At 37.9% G+C, this 10627-nt stretch overlaps 1 non-coding gene across 1 annotated transcript; it reads right to left on the reverse strand.

Moving 5' to 3' along the window:
* Nucleotides 1-1689: 1689 nt before the first annotated feature.
* Nucleotides 1690-1763, reverse strand: TRNAI-UAU (transfer RNA isoleucine (anticodon UAU)). The gene has a single exon. It is a non-coding gene; the product is annotated as a tRNA-Ile (tRNA).
* Between the last annotated feature and the right edge of the window lie 8864 nt (nucleotides 1764-10627).

Below are 10627 nucleotides of genomic sequence, written 5' to 3' on the forward strand. Positions count from 1 at the left end.
CGAATGCACACCCCTAGGCGGAGCTAACGTTTTACGGGTTCGATCGAACCTAGTAACTTTGGTCCAAACTATATATTTAATTTAAAAAATTCATTGAATATGTATAAATTATTAATTTAGAACCCAGTAATTTAAACGGACTATAATCCCGAACCAATAAGCTTCAAATCCTGACTCCATCTTTGGAGACGGTATAATAGTATTTACCAAATAAGCTCTGAACGCAGCTTGAATTTGGTTGGCAGTAACATCCTCAATCAGCTTAGTTGAGTTTTTACAACGATCCATTCAATTCTTTGTTGCTAGGAAAGTTCCCCTTTGCTTCATCTAATACGCTGCCAGCCGACTGCCACAATCAAAGAGCTTTGAATTCACATCCTTTTTTCTTGTTTATCATTAAGAGTATTTATTAATTAAGAAAACTAAAAAGGTAAAGGGATCAACCTCTATAGTCAAGAATTGTCTTAAACGAAAATCTTGGAATAAATGTAATGGGCAATCCCTTTCTTTTCTTGAATTCTAAAAAATTCTCCGCCTGTTCTCACCTTGGCATCTATTTTAGAACAATCCTTTTTGAAGAACGACAAAGATTCCTTGTAAACTAAAGCTCAGGCACGCTCGATAGCAAGAAGCTAGTAACTTCTTTCGGGTCATTAACTAGAATTTGCATGAGGTATCACAGTGGGGACTGTCATCTGTCCGGTTCTTGGGTCCGATTGGGCCTCTTTGAAATTGCATTCTTTCCTCTCCATGCTTCAGTTGTCGAGTAAAATTTGATATAGTTTTAAAGTTTTAAGCTGGAGCCTCACATAACGGAATCAATGTTTTGTTTCCAAATCAGCTTCGAAGAATGACCGGGAATCTTTTTCCTAAAAAGAAGAGTTTTCGTTTGAAAAATATAGTTCTCAATTGGCTTGCGCCATCGTGTTGAATGACCAAAGTTTCTTGGATACTATTTCAAATTGCTCTATCACCTGTGCTACATATTTGAGAATGAATTGAAACTATGAAGTTATCGATTACATCCATAAAAGGGATTTGATTCGGGGAAGGGGTTGTTATAATTTAGTCCATGCAGTGCATTTTCTGCTTTGCTACAAGAAGACAAAATGATTCAAGAGGCTAGAACGACTTCGAATTCCAAGCATTAGATCTTCTATACTTTCTTGTTAACGATTTGAACTAGAACACTTAATTTCTTTGATGGCATATTCCAGGATATAAGCATTGGATGAACCACTAGAGAATATATTACCTAATCAGGCTACTCAACGTTCATGATTTCTAAATAGTGAAAATATTCATCAGAACATAATGTAGTGTGTCAAACCTGAGGAGAAGGAATAAGGGATCTTCTGATTCGTTTTAATTGATGTTAGCATCAAAATTGACAAGGAACTACGCAATTTTCCTTTCTCTTTTCTTTTGAAAAAATATGGTGGATGAATAGAAAACAGAAAAAAGAAAAAAGATTGAGAATGAGTTTATCTTTTTCACTAAAAACTTACATCAGATTAGGACTACAGACAAGTTAAAGGATTGAGAGTCCTGTTAAGATTTTTTTTCTGGAAAATTCAGCAGTGAATGTATAAAGAGGTTTCCTTATTTTGTGTTGATGTAGGTAATTGGTGTTCGATCAATTCCATGAAAATCATCTTTGCACCCTTATAGAAAATACACTCAAAAAGGTGGTCCCGGCGGGGCTCGAACCCGCGACCTTCGGCTCATAAGACCAACGCTCTAACCAACTGAGCTACGGGACCTTGGTTTTTCAGCTGAAGGAGTAAGATATATTTGTAAGTAATTAATAACTTTTAAAAATCGAGATAAGAGCATTATGAGGCTATTCATATTGTTATAGTTCCAGTAATAACACCAGACTGTGAATATTCAACGAATGCTGCAAAAACAGTCAAAACCTTCTCCATTAAAGACTTTTTCGTCAAAATAAGACTGCGAAATACCAAAATGAATGTGTTATGCAAGGCGCAGGCTGTGGCTGAGCTGCTTGTTCGGCCCCTCATACACTTTCAGACAAATGTTCTTTGTATTGTTTCCCATTATTTACTCATGGGTTGTTGAGGCTAAGGTAGGTCCACTTTGAAAGCCCAAATCTATTGGCATATGGCAATCAAGATCTTGACGGATCTCTCCATAAAAAGAATTCGATATACATATTTCATCGTGAAATGTCACATTTTTATTTAACTTATCGATCCCAAATAAATCTGAGCTGATTGTATGAATTATTCTTTATTTTGCTAATTCAAGTTTATTTCATTTTTAGTATTTAAAAGACTAACCATAATATAATTAAACTCTTATTTTATCCGGATTGTTACACACTGTTGTATTGTTAATCGAATTTGTAATCAGCTACTTCGAAGCTAACATAGGAGGAGATTATATTCACTTCTCTATTTTCTATTTACATTTATTTGTATCCTCTTTGTTAGCTTGCATCCGAAGCCTGTGTAAGGAAAATGAGTAGATAATATTGACTAAGAACAAGAAGAAAAGAAGAACATCTTATAAAAAATATTGTGTTGTGGCAAGCCACTGCCTTAAAAGCGATTTCGGCCAAACTGGGTACAAATCGTTAAGATCGGTCGCTCCCCAAGGTTTCGCAGCACCTCCGAACACGTGCACTCGTGGCTGGAAGTTTAGAATTTGCACAAAACAGTTGCCCAGAAAGAAGAGAAGATGAAGGTTTTTTCTGTAGTTGTTACAGAAATTAAAATGTTGTAGGAAGAAAGTGATTATTAGCAAGATGAATTATTGGTTAAGAAATTGAGTGAATATGATGGCTAATGACCATCCTATTTATAGGCAATTAGGGAGGTTGCATGTATGACAAGTGTGGAGAGTCTTTTAACACTTGTCCAAATATATTAGTCCATTTGACAAGTGTACCTAGTCTCTTCTCAAAAAGTGTACCTAGTCTTCCGTGCATGAAGACACATGGTAGATTTGCATTGCCACTTATCAAAGTCATTCAACACTTGGCTTTAAATCAATGCCACATGTAAAAACTCTTGCTATATACCAATTATCTAAGAGTATTTGGCCACTTGGAAATAGGTAGGATACTAGTAAAATAAAAAGACTCATGGCTATTGGTTGTAAATGGATTTGCAAAAAGAAATCTTTGACTTTGCATTATAAATAATACCAACAATCCCCCACTAATGCAAAGACAAGAATAGAACAATTTTGGGCAAAAGAAGGAACATGTACTTAAGTGTCAATATCTTTCGATTTGAATTGACACGTAGTGAAATGAGGCAACAACTAACATCCACAAAGTGAAGTACTTTTGAACTGAATGGACATTAATTGAGACCCCCACAACACATACTATATCCTTAATTTTATGCAAACTCTGCAATAGTAACAAAGTGCTTTTATGGTTATGCACGTACCTTGGGTCTCATGAGTGCTCTAGAAAGACATCCCAAGTCTTTCATAAAAGGCAACCACACCTTTACACTCACATAGGTGATTCCATCAAGTCTATCTACACATAGACTACCTTAAGGCTATGGAATCATTAAGAGCAAAATAAGCTCAACCTTATAAAGCACTACCACATGCCATAGGGATAGGAAATGTAGTGCATATTGAGATCTCATATGGCTTCGTTTGACCACAAACGGATATCCACCATACTTCCTCAATCCGTGGGCTTTAGCCCTATCCCCTTCGATATTTCAAGGATAACTCTCCTTGCCAAACCCTTGGTTAAAGGATCCGCAATTTCTTTCGGATCTTACATATTCCGAGGAAATAACACCATGTTTCAACAACTGTTTTACCGCACCATGCCTAATGCGGATATGTCTTCTTTTTCTATTGTACACACTATTTTTGGCAATTCCAACTGCTGCCTGTGAGTTACAATGTAGAGAAACTGGTGAAACTTGTCTTCCCCACAAAGGCACGTCTGCCAATAAGTTTCTCAACCACTCGACTTCTTGCCCTACCAACTCAAGAGCAATGAATTCAGACTCTATAGTAGATCGTGCTATACAATGTTGTTTTGAAGACTTCCATGAAATAACACTTGCACCCAAAGTAAATGCATAGCCACTAGTGGAGCTAACTTCATCATTGTCAGTAACCCAGTTTGCATCACAAAATCCTTCTAAAACAACAGAAAATTTATTAAAATGCAAACACCAATCCATAGTACCTCTAAAATACCCTAGCAAATGATAAAGAGCATTCCAGTGTTCACTACTAGGGTTGTGAGTATATCTACTCAATCTACTAACAACATAAGCAATATCAGGTCGTGTATAATTCATGAGAAACATTACACTACCGATTATCTTATCATACTCAATTTGAGAAATACTAGATTTCTTATTCCTTTTCAAGTGTATGCTAGGATCATAAGGAGTTCTCACAAGTGCTACATCAAACAATTAAACCTTTTCAACATTTTTTCAATATAATTAGACTGAGAAAATGAAAAACCATTTGAAGTTCTTTTGATTTTAACCCTTAAAATCACATCTGCTTCTCCAAGATCTTTCATTTCAAATTTAGAAGACAAAAAATTCTTAGTCTCATTAACGACATTCACATTAGGGCCAAATATTAACATGTCATCCATATACAAACATATAATAATACAATCTGATCCTATCATCTTGGAATAAACATAAGTATCAGATGCATTAACAACAAAACCATTAATCACTAATGTGCTATTAAACTTTTCATACCATTGCTTAGGTGCCTGCTTTAGACCATACAAAGACTTTCTCAATTTGCATACTTTATTCTCCTATCCTTGAATCACAAATCCCTCAGGTTGAGACATATAGATCTCTTCCTTTAAATCACCATTTAGGAAAGCCGTTTTAACATCCATTTGATATATCACTAAATTATGAATAGCGGCTAAAGCAACAAGAGTTCTAATAGTCGCTATCTTAGTCACAGGAGAATAAGTGTCAAAGTAATCAATGTCTTTCTTTTGGTTAAAACCCCTGATAACAAGTCTAGCCTTATACTTCTTAATTGTACCATCAGGTCTCAATTTCTTCTTAAATATCCACTTGCTACTTATGAGTTTACAACCTTTAGGTAAATCAGATAAGTCCCAAGTGTGATTAGAAACTATAAAGTCTAATTCACTTTTAATGGTCTCTTTCCAAAAACTAGCATCTATTGACCTCATTGCTTCACTGCATGTCTTAGGGTCTTCTTCTATTAAATAGATTGACACTAATTCATCACTCAAAATATCAAGATCAATATTTTCAGTCAAGAAAGTAGTAATAAAGTCAGGACCAAAGCTAGCTTCAATTCTACGCCTCTTACTTCTTCTAAGTTCATTTTCATGCTCATTAGCAGTAACACTAGAAGAAGGCACAATATGAGAATTAATAGACATAGATGTAGAAACATTATTAGGCACAACACTAGGCACATTATTTTTCAATGGAAAAACATGCTAAAAATATTCCGCATCTCTAGATTCACAAATAGAACTATCATTCAAAGACACAAATATATATGCAACACTATTTTGAGCATAATTAATCAAAATAGCATCAAAAGTCTTTGGTCCAACAGTTACTTGTTTAAAATCAGGTAGACCAACCTTCGCCAAACACCCATACACTTTCAGAATTTTCAAGTTAGGGGCAAACCCTTTCCATAACTTATACGGGGTTTTATCTAACTTCTTATGAGGGACTTTATTAAGAACATAACATGCAGATAAAACAGCTTCCCTTCACATATTATCAGATAAACCCGAACTCAAAAGCATAGAATTCATCATTTCCTTAAGGAATCTATTTTTCCGTTCGGCTATACCATTTTGTTGGGGGTGTATATGGAGCACTAACCTCATGTATAATACCATTTTTCTTACAAAAGGCTTCTAGAGTATTAGTATTATATTCACTACCCCTGTCAGACCTAAGCCTCTTGATTTTTTTGTCTAATTGATTCTCTACTTCTGCCTTGTATTTTCAAAACATACTTTCAGCCTCATCTTTTGACTTAAGAAGATATACCTTAGTGTATCTAGAAAAGTCATCTACAAAGATGATGTAGTATTTCTTTCCACCCTTACTAACAGTATTCTTGAAATCTGCTAAGTCTAAATGTACTAGTTCAAGCAATTATGTTTTTCGACTAGTTACATTCTTAAAAAGGCTTTTTGGCATGTTTTGCTTCTACATAAACATGACACTTAGAAAAATTATCAACATTAATTGCAGGAATTAATTCCATTTTCTAAGTCGTTTAATAGAAGAAATATTAACATGACCTAGTCTACCATGTCACAAATCAATAAACTCAGTAATATAAGCAGAATTAAAAGTACTAGCATTATTAGTAATCTCTTGAGCAATGTTCAGTACAAATAAAACCCTACTAAGGTAACTCTTCCCAACAAAGTCTCTCCACGAGAAATAACAACTTTATCAGATTCAAAAATAAGTTTAAGACCTGCTTTGTTGAGAAGCGTACTAGAAACTAAGTTTCTACGAAGGGAGGGTACATACAAAACATTGTTCAAGGCTAAGGTTTTTTCAGAAGTTAATATAAGGAGAATTTTTTCTTTACCCATAACTTCAGTTGTAGTGGAGTTACCCATGTAGATACACTCGCCATCAGCAGATTCCTCAAAGTTGTGAAACAGTTCCTTGTTGGCGCAAAGGTGCCTTGAAGCACCTATGTCTAATATCCATTCAGTTTTGTTAGCCACCATGTTTGCCTCAACTACAACAGCAATGACATCACCCCCTTAGTAAGGTTAGCTTGGACTAGAGCTTTTCCTCCAATCTTTGAGCTTTGTCCTTGTCTCTGTGTCACGATCCAATCCCCGAACCCAGTCGTGATGGCGCCTCTCATGAAGATAAGGCCAGCCAGACCAAAACGGAACACCTCTTTTAAACAGTTAATCATCATAAACGGTAATAACATATAATATAATACTCCTAAATTGCAGAATTTAACGATAATAACCGCAAGAACCATCCCGACACATGCCCAAACCGGGGTGTCACAAGTCATGAGCTACTACAGAATCTACTATAGGTCTACAAAGGACGGAATCCGATACAACAGTCTGAAGAAAACATAAATGATAGAGGATAAGAGAGACAAGGGGCTGCGGACATCAACAGCTACCTCGTAACTCCAAATCACTGCCTAGCCTAGAAGGAATCAGCGCTCAGGTGCGGACTCTGCTATGGCTGAATCTGCATACACGGTGCAGGGAGTAATGTGAGTACTCCAACTCAGTGAGTAATAATTATAAATAATGGCTAAAAGTATGAAAACACGTAAAGGCACAAAGTAATTCCATATCAAGCAGTAAAATCACTTAAAGTAGTAAATCAGTGAAGAAATCAAATGATATTCCTTTTAAAACAAGTAAAATCGGTAATTTAACAGATAAATAACAAGTAGAAATCCGCCCCTCGGCCACAGTATCAATCGCTCAGCATAGTATCAGCCCCTCGGGCTCACTCTCAGTATAGTATTAGCCCCTCGAGCTCAGTATCAATCACTTAGAACAGTATCAGCCCCTCAGGCTCACTCTCAGAATAGTATCAGCCCCTCGGGCTACCTCACAATCACTCATATCAGCCCCTCAGGCATAACATCAATCACTCAGAATAATGGGTACCCACGCTCACTATGGGTGTGCAGACTCCGGAGGGGACCCTTACGACCCAAGCGCTATATCAAGCCACCTCGTGGCATATCACTCAATATATCCTCACATCACTCAAGTCATCGCGTGGCATATAAAGTATCTCAGTCCCTCGGCCTCATATCACTCTGCCTCACATCACTCAAGACACCGCGTGGCATAAATAGTAACTGAGGCCCTCAGCCTCATATCACTCAGCATATCCTCACATATGGCCCTCGGCCTTACTCAGTCCGGAAATCATCATAAGCCCCTTGGGCATTAGTAAAACAGTAGTTCTCAGCCCAAAACATGATGTAGAAATATCATTTAAGTTTCAAATCTGAGTAAAAGTGGATGAGTTTGTAAAACAGTAGATATCAACAGGACAGAGTTCAAATAATAAGTCAAGTAGTAAGGAAACCGTGATAAAAAAAATCCCCGAAGGGTTCAAATAGTTGGCACGAAGCCCAAATATGGCAATCAGCCCAAATCATGATGATAACAAATGAATTTCAGTCAAATATTCGGTAAAATCATCAATCGGGATGGACCAAGTCACAATCCCCAGTAGTGAAAGACCCCACGCTCATCATCCATCGCATATCTTGCATCAATATTGCACTACGATGTGCAATCCAGGGTTTCAAACCCTCAGGACATCATTTACAGCCATTACTCACCTCGAACTAGCTAATTCACTAGCTCGCGACGCCTTTTCCCCTCGAATTGTCCTCCACGCGCGTCGAATCTATCCAAAATCAGAACGAATACGTCACAATATGCTAAGGGAACAAAGCCCAAGCGAAAACATTCGAAAATATCAAAAATCCCGAAATTAGCAAATCCCGAGCCCCGGGCCCACGTCTCGGAATCGGGTAAAATTTACATTTTAAGAATCCTCATACCCTCACGAGTCTAACCATACCAAAATTATCCAGTTCCGATACCATTTGGTCCTTCAAATCATCATTTGACATTTTTGAAAGGTTTCACAATTTTCTTCCCAAATTCCATCCCAAATAACGAATTAAATGATGAATTCAGTGATAGATTCATGTATTCTAGCCAAATCTGAATTAAAATCACTTACCCCGATGAATTTCTTGAATAACCTTCGAAAAATCGCCAAAATCCGAGCTCTCTAGGTCAAAATATTAAATAAAACCCAAAACCTTGTATTTATAGGGTACCCCTCAGGTTCCAGCCTCCGCGGGCCGCACCAAAACGACCGCGGTCCGCGCAAGCCAGTGCGGTTTGCGCAAACACAACCGCGACCGCACAGGCCTTCCTCTGCAGTGACAGGCTTTAGTATTTTCGCCATAACCTTTGCTACAGATGTCCAAAGTTGATATCTTTACCTTTATGGAAACTAGACACGAAGGGCTACAACTTTTATTTTTGAATCATCTCAAAATTCCTTGTGGATAAAAAGATATGAGCTTCCGAAGTTGGACCGACGATCTGCAAATCTTCATGACTGCGACCGTGGTCACTTTTACGCGCCCAGCACTAAGCCAGCGCGCTCAGCGCTAATTCTACCGCGGCCAGCACTAAAAATTCTGCCCCATCCATTTTCTAAGTTCCGAAATGTCCGTACTCGCTCAATACTCACCCGAAACACACCCGGAGCCATCAGACCTCAACCCAAACATACCAACACCTCCCATAACATCATTAATACCTAGTCGAGTTTTCGTATCACTCCGAACAACATCAAAACAAAAAATCAACTTCGGATTCAAGCCTAAGAACTCCAAGATCTCTTAAATTATGCTTTCGATCAGAAAGTCTATCAAATCTCGTCCGAATGATCTGAAATTTTGCGCACACATCCCAAATGACACAACGAAACTACTAGAACTCTCGGAATTCCATTCCGACCCCAATATCAAAATCTCACCTATCGACCGGAAAGCGCCGAAATCTCGATTTCGCCAATCCAAGCCTAAACCTTCCACGGACTTCTAAAATGCATTCCGATCACGCTCCTAAGTCCCAAATCACCTAACGGAGCTAACCAAATCATAAAAATTCCCATCCGAGATCAAATACACATAAGTCAAATTTTGGTCAACCCTTTCAAATTTTAAGCTTTCAACTGAGACTGTTCTTCCAAATTCATTCTGATTAACCTGAAACCCAACACAAACGATTTACATAAGTCATAATACACCACACGGGGCAAGTCATGCCCGAGAACTGGCGAGCAAAGTGCAAAAGCTCAAAATGACTGGTCGGGTCGTTACATCCTCCCCCACTTAAACATACGTTCGTCCGCGAACGTGCTCAGAGTTGTTCCAAAAGCTAACCAATCGCTGAGTAACCTTACCATGCATTTACCTGGGGGTGATCCCACGTCACCCTATCTCACATAGGTCCGATAACACACAGTAACTGAAATTTCACAACCCAATCTAACTCATAAGCCTTAGAACCACATTTCCACTTCTGAAATCATTCACAAGATCAGAATCTCACATCTATATTCAGAATAAGCCCGAACCAGCTGTAATCACCCATACTTGCAATCTCAGGTGCAATCACTTGATATACCACATGACTCAAATGCTCGTAGTGATAACTTCTAACCACAGCAGTTGCACACAACATCCGCATACCGATAGAAAAACTTTTATCAACTAAAGTCTCATCCCAACACTTTCATATACTGCCAATGATCACTAAGACACGCGGTAAGCCATAACCATTTTCCAGATCAACCATTCATGAAGCCACTTCTTCCTTGGCAAATACCACAACAAATTTCTGAACCGAAGCTCGATACTATCCTTCCAACATGCTAAAATCACATCCGTTCGTATTTATTAATGATCCCCAATGATCTCCTCTAATCCAACACATTACTCTGGTGACATGACACATTCATACAGGCCTAAGCCACAACTTGCACAATACACACATCAATACGCAACAGTCCGAACATACTCAAATCATGAA

This window comes from Nicotiana sylvestris, chromosome 7, assembly GCF_000393655.2.
Source record: "Nicotiana sylvestris chromosome 7, ASM39365v2, whole genome shotgun sequence".
NCBI classification, from domain to species: Eukaryota; Viridiplantae; Streptophyta; class Magnoliopsida; order Solanales; family Solanaceae; genus Nicotiana; species Nicotiana sylvestris.